The 15,062-nt window shown below is 41.4% G+C and overlaps 1 protein-coding gene across 3 annotated transcripts in view; it reads right to left on the reverse strand.

Moving 5' to 3' along the window:
• The window catches only part of NYAP2 (neuronal tyrosine-phosphorylated phosphoinositide-3-kinase adaptor 2), a 140,004-nt gene that overhangs the window by 54,960 nt on the left and 69,982 nt on the right, over positions 1-15,062 (reverse strand). The gene's annotated exons all lie outside the window — the stretch shown is intronic.

The raw sequence follows: 15,062 nt of genomic DNA on the forward strand, positions 1-15,062 counted from the left end.
GGACACTATCCTACAAAATAATGAGACTTCAGTGAAGTCAAAGGGGAACATAGTATCTCACAGATTCAGATCCTTCCCAAGCAGGTTACTTCCAGAAACAACAGACCATTTTGTCTTTGAAATTATAAATCAAAACACTGTGATGATATTCATTTGAAATGAGAGGTCAAAGGTTTCTTAGAAATTATGCCCTAATGGAAAATGCCTCATTAAATGTTCAGGTGAAGTCAGTTTTTATCCTAAGCAGACTCAACAGACTTAGAAACAAAATTTACCACAGACACTAAACATAATTTATATTCCTATAGGGTAAATAGTCCTTGCGATGAAACCCCTGATACCTCATTGGTAAGTTTTCCAATTTAAAAAAATAATCCATAACTAGAATGTCAGCTTTCCTGTCTTTCAAAACATTGCTGCTCCTTGCAACTCACTGCTACAGATCTGTCACTGCAAACTCAGGGCTCAGAGAAATTTCCAGACACCTTCTGCTGACCCATCAGAAAACAGCAGCAGATTTCTAATGTTAAACCAAGCAGGCAGTGTTCATGGAGTTAAAACCTCTCTTTTAGAGACAGGCTCAAACATATTACTAAAGCCAGCAGCTCTGCCAGCTGAAAGACACTCTTTTTGACAGTCTGCAAGGACGCTGGCTGAGGGCTGCAAGATGCCTGCATTACAGCATCTTACTAATGTGATTTGGTCAGTATCAGAGGAGGATTCAATCCTAGTGTTATCACTTTGTCATACTTGTGCTTTGATTTGCTAAACAACCTTTCTTCATTTCTTACAAGGAATAGCAGTAAAGGAAGATGTTAAACAGGATTCCAGTTTTGTTTAGGAATAAGGCGCTGTGAATGTATGCACATACATGAAGTAATGAGACCATTCTTTGTCAACAGCATTTGTTTAAGCTTAACATATAACTAAGGTACAACAAAGCAAAACGAAAAAGAAATCTTGTCAGATTTTGAAACAAAACCCAGCCTCAAAAAATGATATTAGGCTTTCACAATGGTTCCAATTAATGTGTTCCACTTCGCAGCAGGCTAGGGACATGCAAAAGTTACCACAGATAAGAGTGTTTGGTAGCTTGATAGTTTTTCTCTATGTGGATATATCCTAATGCACTTTAAATTTGTCCCTTTAATTAACCCAAATTAATTTTCTTGAATGTATTAGAATAGACTTTTGGGAATGAGATGTAGGCTACCAGAATCATTTGGGCTTTGCAAAAAATATTACTCCTGATGTATTTCAAAATACTAGCAGACTTTTCTTGCCATGCTTCCAGCTAAATCACTATTTTCTTTCTGTTTAGTCTGTTATTCATTTATTATGTTCATATATGTTCTACTGACATAAACTTGATCTCAATCCTCTCTCCACACCTCTGTTAATCTGATTTACAACCCTGGCAAAACCAATCTTCTTGGTGTCATTAAAATGAAGAGACAATGAGACTGTCACAAACTGCTTGATCATTTCTGAACATGTTTCTCAGGACCTGGACTCTACACTGGTTAAAGGATTACAGACTCTGCTGCATTTCAAAATTGTGTATTTTGTACGCAGTTGCTTCTCAGTCTTCAGTTCCCTGTGCACATTAATGGTTACCTGAGATACAAATGTTTCCTGCTCCTCAGCCATCCTCAGAAGCCTGTTTCATACACTGTCTTCTACATCTCTGTGCTACATATGTCATATTGAAAATATGCTCTGTCTCACAGCCATATCCCCCTTCTTACATCCGGAGAGATGTTAGTGACGGACAAAGTAAATCAAAAGATGCTCTTGTGCTGGAGGTCAGTCAAGGCTAGTGTTAACTGATATTTTTTATCTAAAAATAGGTAGAAGTGGTTAACAGCATTGTGTTTTCAAACAAATACCTAAAATTTGTCATATATTCTTCTCCCCTCCTTCCATTTTCACAGTTTTTATCCAACTAATGAGGTTCTGCCACATGATCTAGATCCATCCTTAGGTGGACGGATGCCGCCCTTGGGGTTTGCATACACAGCATTCACAAGTTACTACATACAGAAAAGGAAATGAGAAATGTAATGGAAAAATGATTGACATTCTGTCATCTAGTTTTGTACAGTATTTTGCATGGGTTGAAATTGAGTACCACGGTGAAAGCATTCTCATCTGCTACTGCATGATATGTAGCATTAGCCTAAAATATCTGGTGACATTATCAACAAAAAGGTCAAATGACCCAGTCTAGCTGTGTGATACATAGGTAAAACATGACAAGGTGAAAGATTTACTTTCCATTTTCTATTAAGAGCATTTTTTCCTCTGCCAAAGTTTATTTTATTAAAGCATTTATTTCCAGGCGGTGGTACATTACTGAGATCTTTCTTCGCCCTTGACAAACCAGACTATTGAGACTAAAATTAAAAAGTAAATGCTTTAAATATTTAAAAAACCTTTAAAAGGTATAGAGGTACCTTTATATGCTACACAGAGCAAGAAAATTTGGTCCTATAAGACTTCCTAGAGAAAATACACAGGTAAATAGATAAGGTAAATAACAAAGGGATCTTTTTATGGTGACTGGGAACAGAGGAATTGCTCAACACCTACTGGGACATGCACTCAGCTGCACTGGGGCATTGAGGAGGTAAACTGAATTGGCTTTAAGAAGGCTATGATGATATGATCATGTTTATTTAACACAGATTTCTACTCTGTAACACAGCTCCATAGCAAGGGCTGAACTCTATGGCACACCTGATAATGGAATATGGACCATGAGCTACTGCTTCAGCCCTGAATAAAGAGAAAAAAAATCCCAGGAATCCTGCAAACAGACAGAGCTGTGCAAAGCTAATGAAAGGAGCAGGGAGTATTTGTACAGTTCCTGTGTTACCAACATTTGGCAGGAAGAAATGTTCATGAATGCAGAAGCTCTGGCAAGATCCCATAGCCAATGAAAGGAGATTATTTGGCAATCTCCAGAGAGGAACAGGCAAGATTGCTTTAAGTACTTGACATTTATAAGGCAGAAAAAGCAATTGGTGCCTGCTGGGAACATAAACTTCTATGAAAAGCAAACCATGTTGACATATTGGTGATACACATACTGCCGTACTGTCTGCCCTAAACATGGAGTAATTAAGCACTTTTCATCATGGATTACTATGTCCTTGGTGCAACTGTCGCCGGTAACTTGCCCTAAGACTCTGCCTCTCTTACATCAGAGCACATGGGGCCTCATCCAAAGCTAAATTGAAGAAATCAAAGTGAGAACTATTTCTCTCCCTGCCAGATGGAAGTTCCCTTTAGCAGCCATGTCAAAATGCACCACAAAGCTTTGTGAGGGCTTCTATTACAGACACACACAAATGCAAGTGACTGCCAGGTCTCTGAGGAGCTTGAGCAGAGTGACCAGAGGAAGACAGCTCAGCAACTGCTACATATGCGCCTGCACTCGCAGGGGCTGCCAGAGCTTGGGGTGTTATGCTAGTAGCTCCTTTTTTGCATAAGAACCTCCCAAACAACTACAGCTGATAAACTGGAGGCATAATGATCCTTGCAAACACAACTGAACTTCATGGAGTTTACGCTGCTTGGGCAGGAACTCTCCATGTTTAATAGCATCTTACTACCAAGCAATTACCTAGCTCTAATAAACTGCAAGTGAAACAAAACATGAAGGCTGCAATAACTTCAGTTCTCATCTAGAAGCAAGAAGCACAGTGCTTAAAATAGCCTTATGAAAGCCTTACTGAATAAGCAGAAGATGACATTTTTGAAATGAGATATTTGTAGCGCAAAGGTTATGCATAGCTTTCAGACATGCCCAGATAATCCGCCTTTTGTAGTTAATTTTGGAAATACAGAATGCTTCTGGTCATCTTATGCTTTTGAAGTATTTTCTTGCTCTTTGAGGAGAGACTGAAATATGGAAATGTGTTATCAGATTGGTTTTTATTATTTGCTCACTCTATAAGGAATGAGTGAAAATGTCTAAATCCTAAAATTAATTTCATCATTTTCTATTGTCCTCTGGGTGTTTACCAGCTTTTGCAGCTCAGAGACCAAGCCTATTTCTTGTGCTGTTCACCGTAACAAACAGAATAAAAGCACATGTAACAGGAAAATTCCTCCCTTTCAATTTCTACAAGAGTCTATAGCACACCATTTCTCTCTAAATGGTGAACTGATTTGGGGCCTAAAAGTTTTTGAAATTCTACTTTAAATGCAGAAGGAATTAATCTTGCTGGATTTTGAGGGATACCTCTATCAAAAAGAGCCTCCAGGAGTGAAAGGAAATAGAATTTCTTTAATTAAACCCTGAACATGCTGGATACTGAATCAGATACGCACAGATTCTGATTTACATCACATAATTCAACAGAGAAAATCCAGCTGTAGGGTAGCACAGAACCTATATATGTATGTGTAAATTCAAGACTATGAGTAATCCCACTAGCTTTAATGAAATTAACCGCTTGTTCCAAGTTACACATGATCTTAAGTGCATTTGTGCACTAGTGCTAATACTGGGTTGGATTTCATTATCTCTGCGGATGAAGTTTGCAAATTCCTACTGAAACTGAATTTTAAAAGGCACAGTCCTCTGAACGGCGCAAAAGATCATCACTCAGGAGACCTGAGTTTAATTCATCTTTGTCACAGGCCACAGGGCCTCACCTGTCATTTTACCCCTTAATACCACTTTTCACCATCTACCTTTTGTCATTTTAGGCTCTAATGTATTTTATGCAAGACTTTATTTTAATTTATTTGTTTCTATCAATCTGTACACAGTGGCTCCCATCCCTGGAAAGCAACAGTAGAAAAAACAAATTTAAATGTATCTTTTGGAGACATGCAATGTTGAACGTGCATCGCTTCTCCCCTAAGGAATTTTTTTGAAGGCAAATGTTCCTACTCTGAGAACAGCCACAAAATTCACAGACACACACAAAGATACATCTTAGCAAATGACTACAGAAATATCACTACTATGTTGAAGTGACATCAGAGAACTCTGATGTTACATCTCTGCCACAGAAAAAAGGTGGGTTCCAAAATAGCACTGTCCTCACAGACGCAAGCTACCTCTTCCTTTTCTGAAAGATGCTAGTAGGAAAAAAAAACAAAGACGGAATGAACATGGAAGGTATAAAAGAGCCATCTGATTCATTCAAACAGCTCTGCAAGCAATAGGTGGTTTCAGCACAATGATTTCATGCAGTACATATTTCTCCCCCCTCCTGGATTTATCAGCTTTTACTGGAAATTATTTAGACATTTAAAGAGGACAAAACTATACTGAAAATGAAAGGACTAAAAGACAGTGTCATAAAATAATACTGCTGTGTTACTTGAATGTCTCAAGGCTATGATTAAGGAGACTTCAAAAGTATTCAGGTCCCTTTATTTTGGCTTACAACTTCTTTCAGCTTTTAAAATGATTGATTTCTGATTTAATTCAAAGTGGTGGAAACCTAGTGGTTTCAGTAGTGATATTCCAGATTTAAACACCAGCATAACAGAGAGTAGAATTGGGCCCTGCAGTTCAGTTCTGTGTAGAGCTGTGTATATAGGCCACAACACCGAATTCCCAGGCACAACACCACGGCTCCTTACACGATGCATATGTCAAGGAAGCCATACCTGCCTGAGCCTCACAAAAGCCAGCTTACTGCACTGACTGCCCTGCTGCCAGAGCCTCTCTCCAGCATGGCAAGGGATGCAGGTCCTTTTACTTGCATTAGCAAGATGAGGGCAGACCCAGAGATTCCAGGGCATTTCAAACACTGAAGTATCAGCATGCTGGAGAGAGTCCCTCCCCAAACTTCCACACTCCAGAGCAGACTGACTTCCAGGTTTTCTCTTCCACAGCCCTCCACTTCTCTGTGCATCCACCTGACACACTGAGCTCTGCTTATTATCCTCTCCCACAGTGAAAAGGTCTCCAGAAGCTTCCAGAAAATTACAAAGTGACCGAGTGTCCTTCCAAATGCCCAGCTTCATGCTTTCATGTAGCTTGAATGTCACATCCTAGTTCTTTTGAAGAATGAGTAATTGATGTCCCTGATTTTTCCAGATAAAATTGAATAGGCAAGAAAAAGACTGTTTGAGAAATAATTACAAATTATTTGCAATCAAGCCTTTCTGTACTATTCACTGAAGCTAAAAGTTATTGTCAATTGGCAATTGGCAGAGCCCTGGAAAGGCAGAAAAAGCAACATTTTGGATAAGTAACAAAAGAAAAATCAATTTGAATCATCCTCCTTTTACTGGAAAACTGATGAACCAGGTGCAAATGGAGGCAGACAAAAAACCTCACAGTAACTTCTTTTAGGTTTCAATGGTTTCTGACTATCCATTTTGAAAAAAATCTTTGAACTAATATGCCCAAGGGGCCAGGCTCTATGGTATTACATGGGTGTAAGTTGCAGCAGATCCAGTGGAGGCAGGCTCTGAGGAGGCAGAAGTGGGAGGATGACTGGGAAAGTGGGAATCTGAGTAAAGGATCCTCACACTGCCCACACATGCAACCAATATTGCTGAAGTACTGGTTTGTTCTGTTTCAGATGGCCTGCAGTCTGCATACATGCAACAGATTTTGCAGCCAGTGAAATAGCAGCAATAAAAATTTCTGTAACTATAGCGAATCTGAAGGAATTCTAGAAATAGAAAGGCAATTGGCACAGGAATTCATCAACTGCAAGCATCATTAGATGAATTACAAGAAGAGTGTGCAAATAGAACTACTGAATCATGATTGTAGAGAAATTAACTTGCAAAACATATGTGCTTGTTTGTTGGTGGCTCTAGTGGAGAACCTGTAGAGAATCGAAGCACTGAAGAGTTAAAAGTGGGCACAACAGAGTACAGAAAAACAGCCACAAATCAGCAACGTGAGTAAAACTCTTCAGTTTTAAAGCAACATTTATGGCATCTTGTTTGTCACCCTGGAGATGAAACCTGACCAGCTTTTTACCAGGTTTTACTGTAAATTAACTGTTCCTGCTCTATTCTTTCAGCTGCCCACCAACTGACTGCATTTCACACTGAGAACAATGGACAATATCAGCCCCCGACACCCCCCATCTTGCCTGTGGTACAGCTACTATAGCTCAGCTCTCCCATAGCAGTCATCCTATGCTATCTGCCCCCTCTCCGTGGCTACCCAAACATCATGCAGAAGATGGTGAGGCTCTGCATTTTGTCTTACAGTTTCTACAGGCTGTGCCACATGATGATTGCAAGTGCAGCAGCATTTTTGTTGACCTGCAGAAATAAATGATCTTTCTTCTGCTCAGGAAGAGATGCTTCTAGGCATGTGTGAAGAGCTAAGTCCCACTGACACACACCTTAGACGTCTACATCATATGAGCTTGGTATGTAGTGGACACCACTGTGATATCAACGAGTCTTTAAGGGCTGAGCTGCTTATTCATGTATTATCTGCTGCCCAAAGGACACTGACGACCTCTGTAGTATCCTTTGGCAATACTCACATACACAAATGCATACTCCAGTCTGAATGCAATTCCTGTCTTTGCAGGAACAACACTACAACTGATTACTAGCTATCGTGGCTGAGGGAGATGATGTGGGAAATCATGCACTGGATTTTCATAAACTTCCTGGAGAAGGTATGGTACAGAGGCTTCCTGACCCAGTGCTCATAGAGACAGTGAATGAAGCTGATCTCTACAAGAGTTCCTGACTCTGGGTGATTTCTAAGTCCAGTATCTGCACCCAGACTGTGGAGTCTGAAATGATTTACAGGGAAAATGGAAACAAAGGAAACGAAGCTACACAAAGAACAAATGCTTAATGAAATCGTAACTTTAGCTCACCTACTTCACTTGCCTAGAAAAATAGTCTGTATTTGCTCACTTGATTTAATTGTTGCTTTGGTTCATGAATATCTTGTCCAAAACACTAGGAATGACTATATGCAAAGACTTGAATAATTTGTCCAAAGATATGAGACTCTTCATTTTTCAGATCCAGAGTAATGCCTATCATCTGCTTACAAAAAGTAGGTCAAATCCATTCTTTGCCTACATAAATAGCTACTTGTTTGGCAAGCTTCTAAAATAATTGCAGCCCATTAAATCAAGCCGGCAGACCTACTGAGGAGGTATTGTGCAGAATATTGACCGCCTGGTGACTCCAACACGAAATGTAGTGTCCAAGTATCCCACCAGCACAGCAGCCCCACAACTGCTGCTGCACTTCCTCAGCATCTCCCACTAGTGACAAGGAACCAACAGATCTCACTAACATCCTCTCCCCCAGCAGTTCTGTGGGCTTTGTGCAATCCTTTTCCTTGAAGCTGTTGTATAAAAAGCCTCTTGCTGCCATGGTCCTTTCACCATGGAGCTCACATTTCAAAACAAAGCACAAGCTTGATGGAAGGGGTCAAATGAGTCACCACAGCAGGAGCATCGAGAAAGCAAATGAGCCCAATGAACAAGAGTTCATCTAAAGGGGTAGTCTTGCCTCTACAGTAAGGACAGAAGGTGACCCTGGCAGAAGCAGCTCCTGACAGTTGTCACTGAGCTTTTGGGCGATTATGATGATAGCTAAAGTAGACAGAGCATTGTCATAGCAGCTCACACACAGGCAGCAGTGCTGGGAGATGTAACAGCTCTGTGGTCAGAGGCTGAGCTTTGCCAAAACACTCGGTGCAACTGGCTTTAAGAAGAGAGCCTCACAGCTAATCATTTTACTACCATCTCTATAGGGGTCACTCCTCTCTGTAACTCAACTCTAAATAAAATGTTGACAAAATTACAGACAAGCCACGCATCATCAGCTGCCTCCCACTCAGAGCTTTTCTGTGCGCCTAGCATCTATTATTGCATCTTGCATTTGTTTGCAGAGTGGTCTAGTGAAACTAGTAGAGCCTGTAATGGTGTTGATCTATAAGAGCCCTGCAGCTGTGCCTAATCACCATAAGTTCACCTGGCACAGCTGCAGTGTACAGTACCACTTTGAAAGTGCTGTATGCAGGTCCAGAAAAGCTTCAGGAGAGCCCTCTCCTGTTTCAAATTCCAGGCTTAACCTTATTGAGTCAACTGGGAGATGAGATGGAGAACGAAAAGACAAAGATAGGGCACAGAAATGAACAGAGACATTGCTGCCAGAAGATGTTTCTACCTCACCCATGACTGCAGAACCTGTTCAGTTCAACTCTACAGGTAGAACTAGTGGGAACAATAAAGAGAACTGATCAAAAATTAGCACCCTGTAAAAAAAAGGGAAAAAGAAGACTAGGAAGCAGAAGACAGAAGATGGAGCAATGACAAGATGTGGAGCTCTCTAGCAAAAATGTTTGGAAAGCTGAGGTAAATGAAAGGCAATTAAAGCAAAAACAGTATCACAGGCTAAAAGATTTTAGCGAATACCTAATGGAAGAAGCAGGCATCAACCACCTGAGTATGAGTGGAGAAAGAGACAAGACCACCATTTCCTTCCAAAAGCTCTTTACATGCGTGAACTTTGTTATTATTTCTCCCTGTGTCTCCCCCACTGTGTTTGCAGTGAGCACACACACAGCACTCCCCTTCCCCCTCCTTCCCTTCCATTTTTCCCTTCTCCTTCCCATTTACTTATAATTTGGACCCATCCAACCTTACAGCACAGCTCCTAAACCAGCCTTAATGGTTCAGCTAAGTGCAGAACGGAATGGCATGGGTGTAGGGAGCAGCCAGTGCTGGTTTTGCCACTGAAAAGACAGTGACTGCTGAAAATGTTATCCCAGTCAGCTTTCTCAGCTAACATATCTTATCAATTCCTTTGCCAAGCAACTTTTCACTGCAAGAACTGTTCCTTTTTATCCCATCTTGCAGCTGTTGAAGTTTCCCATAATGACCGAACTAGCATCTACTCCTACTGTCACTAGGGCATATGGATGCACTCATGCTTTGAGCAGTTGCACGACCATACGAAACCAGAAGCTATTGCTATAACCCAGTGTTTATAGCCTGCTTCATTCTGCTGTTGCTCAGAAGCAAAGCTCTTTGCAGGAATTCATCCATAATACTGAAGCATAGCCTCTGGTAGAAGGCATCACAGAACAGACTAAGCTCTGATGGGTGGTTGTTACCTACCACCTCCTGGGACAGTCTGTGCTGTAAACCGATGGCATTCAGCATTTCATAGAGCTGGACCGTAACCATAGTCTAGATTCTGCCACCCTTATTTGCGTACTGCAGCATCAGTGACACCAACAGGAGGTTGAGAAAAGGAAATTGACCAGTTCCTATGTTAATAAGATGTTCGAAGTTCTCATTTTCACAGTGACTGCTCTGAGCTCACAAATGAAACACTGCCAGATGTGTGGAATTTCACATTAAGCAGGGACAGTCTTTCACGTATTCCCTTCTCTGCTCAAAAGCCTCTTTCTACAGCACTGCTCACGAAAGTGCTCACACGTGTCCCATCAGCCCAAGTTTTCACTGTGAGCAGAAATACTCTGATCACAAGTTGGCTGCAAACTGTGTCACGAAACAAAGCCTTTGTCACTATCTCTATTTTACAGAGGAGGAATCTGGGACTCCAAGAACCAGGTGAAATACTCAAGGCTATTCAAGCCAGTGGCAGAGCTGTGAAGAGCCCTGTTTCTCCATTTATACCACACAAGTCTCCATTTGGCATAACATTTACTGACATGCAAGCACATACTCGCAGGATGTGGACCTTAGGACATACAGTCTCTACACATACTTATCCACAACAGCTGTAAAAATTACCTCATCCTTAACAGAAAATAACAAATAATGCAGAACCACAGAATACCTGGAGCTTCCATGCTTTTGTTTGCAAAATCTCAGACGTAAAAAAAAAAACACGCTAGACACATTATCAAGATTTTTAATCCACGGTGGTGGCATAACTTCAAATTTGTGCTTGGTGCACATTCGTAGGTTTGCTTTCTTTGTGCTTGTTGTGTTTGTTTGTTTAATCAAACAGCTACTTACTGTCTCTTTCAGCAAAGTCCAAGTAGTAAGAGATCTCCATTGTCATAAGCAGAAACACACCCCCCCTTAAAACTTTCCCAATTGAGGAGACATTTTGGCACCCCCACACTGATCCTAAGGCAAGATTTATAGCCACCCATTGGTATTCTACCAAAAGGAAAGGGGAGACAGCTCCCCTTGCAATCATGCATGGAGAGGAAAATGCCAGGAATCTTCTCCGTCCCAGGAAGTGCCACCAACCCAAAGGTTATACTGTTCCCTCTACACTCAGAGAGGGCTGTACTTGCACTACCACTTTTCTTTTTTACTACTAAGCATAAGAGAAGCTAGAGTTATTCAACTGTTACATACAAGCTGGTTGTGAATTTGAAGGCAGAGTATTCATTTTTATCTTGGAGAAATAATAGAACCCCTGGCAAATATTATACTACTGCACTGGAAATGGATAGTAAGCTGTGCCTCTTGATGATGTCAAGTACACCATGCTTCAGCTTTTTACTTCCCACCACAAAGCCTCCCCCTGAACCAGCAGCCAGCTGCAAACCACTCTGGACTATGGGGGTTGCACTTCTTGTTTGACATGCCAGCAGTTCAAAGTTATGGTCACTAAAATTAGCACAAAAAATTGCATGTGCTTGGTTTTTCTTTTTCCTTGTGCATCTGCGAAGAGCCCAGGCTGATACACTGTGACCTCCAGGCAAGTTGACAGTGTTGCAGGAAGTTGTGCTCTGTTGAGCTGTCACTGCTGTGCACATTATCCCAACACAGCACTGTTTGAACACGTACGGACTGGAAAGCGTGAAGTGCCAAACACAATTGCAGCATGTCAGGCATATGTTGCTTGATGTCATCCAGCATTAAGCCAAGTGGAAGAGATGAAAGCAGCAAACCAGTGCACCAACCAAGACCACTATATTCAAACAGTCATCAGAAAGAAATTACCAATGAAACAGAGGATAGCCATGACAGCATCTCACCTGGAGCTAGACTTAAATCTCCTGGGACATGATTCTGCTAAGCACCGTGCATTCCCAGTAAAGCCAGTGTGAATGCAGGGTGATTGCCCTCCCACCCTCTCAGCATCAACCTCTTGGCAGGAAATGCATGGAGAGCTCAGTTGCGCTACCCTCCTTGAGAATTTGGCTCATTTGGCTGTTTAAGTGAGAACAGAATTAGGACATGAGTTAAAAATAAGGTAAGATAAAGAGGTGGAAATCCAATGTATTCGTTGTAGAATTAAAAGTGCAGCTGTTTTGTTTTGTTTTTTTTTATCTTTAATTCCCAATTAGTTTTGCCAGACATCTCTATTATCACATACTAACTCTGAGAATAAACAGAGACTTTAGGATTTCAGTCTGATCCCTCAAGGCCTTACTCATTTGTCCGCAATGTCTTCAACAGACAATGACAAAGACAGTATGGAAAATAGAAGTGTAGTACAAGTATTCTAAAACTGATATTTTTGTAGTTTCATGGGCATTTCTTTTACTTAACAGGGTCTGAAGGGCTGTCAAAATGAGGCAAGTGAATTGCCCAGATTTCTCTCTCCTCCTCTCCTGGCCCTGATTTCCGAGCCATTCAGTGATGCAAAATAATGCAAGAACCTAGTGTTTCATAGTATTTCAGCTCACAGGTGGAAATGCTGAGAAGGCTGAGCATTATGATTCCCTGAGGTATAAATAAAATAAAAAAATGAAATAGTCACAAATACGATGACTTACAGTCTTTTTCTCACAGTATTCCAGGCTTAACATAGAGTGACTTGATGATAATGGGTGGATTTATTGACACTATAACCTTCCAGTTACAAAGGGGTTGTCTACTTAGGCTGCAAATTAACCATGCAGTGGACAAAAAGCACCCTCGTGATAGCTTTCTTCAGAAACTCACTGTTCATTGTGGTCATTCTGGTAAAGATTATGGATTCAGGCACCTCAGGAGCACAGCTGAAGTACTGGGTTGGTTATAAAAGCATCCTCATGATTTTCATACAATGTGAAACCTGTGCTAATACTCTGTCCTAGATCCCAGTTCACTGCATGAGTAAGTGGCTCACATTTCCTTGCCTTGTAGGTGTTTCCAGAGATTACAGTGACTCTGTACAGTCAGCAGACCTCAGGGTGGCAACAGCCTGGAGAAAGCCTCCCACTCAGCATGTCTGCGTTATATCCAACACTGTTTTGACCTCCTAGGTGGTTTGCTAATTCCAGGGCAGAATGGTGTGAATTCACAAGCACAGTCTGGGCCTGTGGTTGCAACCACGCTTATAAATTTTCCTGAGCCCTAGAACACCAAGGTATACAGTGCAGAAAAGCCCACACACTCAGCAGGAATCAAGTGTTTAGCAGGGTTTACTAGCCTTAGTTTAGGGCAGGCAGCCTCCTCCTGGACTGGATGTATTTGCAGTCAATCTGGTAAATCAGCACAACAGTCCCTGAACTCACATTATTAAGGCTTTTCCATTATCAAGAACATCCCAGATTCCACCACCTTGAGAGCAGAGAGGTATCTGTACTGCAGGGGGGCTGCACATTTAATTTTGTGCTTTTTTACATAGGTGCAGCATCTCTCAGCAAATGAGCAACATCGTAATGTGAAAAGAGAGATGAGGAATATATAAAGAAAATTTGTTAAATTAAAAAGAAAGAAAAAAAGACACTAAGTACACAGGATAAACTAGCACAACATAGCTAAAGTACCAACTGCCAAGTCTTGGGCACAACACAATTCCCATGTGGGTAACTAGATCTTCATGTCTTTTACTGCTGCATGGTCTATTTTCTGTTCAGTGCTTGCAGCTTCCATTAACGTTAATGAGTATGCATATGTGCCTTGAGGGTAAGAGCATATTCCCTGTGTGACTTCAAAACTTGTTTATAAATCCCTCCAAAAATCACATTGTGCTCATTGCTCTGCACAGAAAGCTATTATAACAGCTATAAGAACTGCTCCTTTCACTCATTCCTTCCCCCTTGTCCTGCCTTATCTGAAGGACCAGAAAACAGACCTGAAAAGATGAAGGAGGTGATATGCACATGAAAGTAACCAGCTCTGGGACCTGCAAACTGAAAATTGACTTGCTGCAGGGAGGGGCAAACTGAAATTTCAGCAAAAGCAAAGAAAACAAAACCCCAAAACACTGAAAAACTACTTCCCCTTCCCTCCAAAAAGCAGCGCCTTTGAAAAATCTCTAAGCTACTAAATACTAGAGAATACATTGAAATCTTTGTCATACCCTTCCTGCTAGACTGCAGGTCAGTGGAAATAAGCTGCTTCAGCAACCAAATGGGCCAAACACAGAGCAGAGGCATTGCTGGGCACAGTCCCACAGCAAAGTCAGGCCAGCACTGCCCTCCAGTCTTTTAACCACTTTATCAGCAAGGAGACTGCTGAGATGCAGGGCTGAACAAAGGGAAGTGCTAGGTGTCTAATAAAGACTGCAGTGCTCTAGTGCTGCTGAAGCATCATATATATCCATCTCTGACACCTGGCCACACAGGGCGGTCCTTTGAAGAGTAGTTAAGAGCCAATTCCACCTCACTCTGCTGACAACAGGGTACTGTGTTTTCTGATGTTGGCTTTGAATTTTCCCTCCATCATTGCCAGCTGCCTTCTACCAGTGTGCACAGTTTCAAGTTAAGCCCTCTCAAGCATTGCAGTCTGAAAGAGTTACATTACAGTGTACAAAAACTAATGGATAAATCATATTAAGGTATATGAATGAAAACAGACACTGCTTCATGCATTGCTGAATACCAGCTTGCATTATACCTACATAGTTAACATGAACACTAGCTGCAGCTTTTCACGGGTCAAAATGTTTTGTTTAAAATACAGAGCAGACTGCAGGAAAGAGGGAAAATGAGCTAAAAACCATACAGAGCACAATACACAAGCACTCAGGCCTCTCAAGCACAGTGACATACAGGGGACATTCTGTTCTGCCATGCAGCCTGCCCTTCCCTGTCCTCAGACCCATATCCTGGCACTGCAACAGCATCACAAGCCACAGTGATGACTGACCCTCACCAAGAGGGAGCATGTTCCAAGAGCATCTGCCCAAGTCTCGTGCTTGCTGTGCAGGGCTCTGAATAAATC

Source organism: Pezoporus flaviventris, unplaced genomic scaffold (assembly GCF_033815535.1).
Source record: "Pezoporus flaviventris isolate CSIRO_AGI_PZ_B2104156 unplaced genomic scaffold, CSIRO_AGI_Pfla_v1 ptg000013l, whole genome shotgun sequence".
Classification (NCBI taxonomy): domain Eukaryota; kingdom Metazoa; phylum Chordata; class Aves; order Psittaciformes; family Psittacidae; genus Pezoporus; species Pezoporus flaviventris.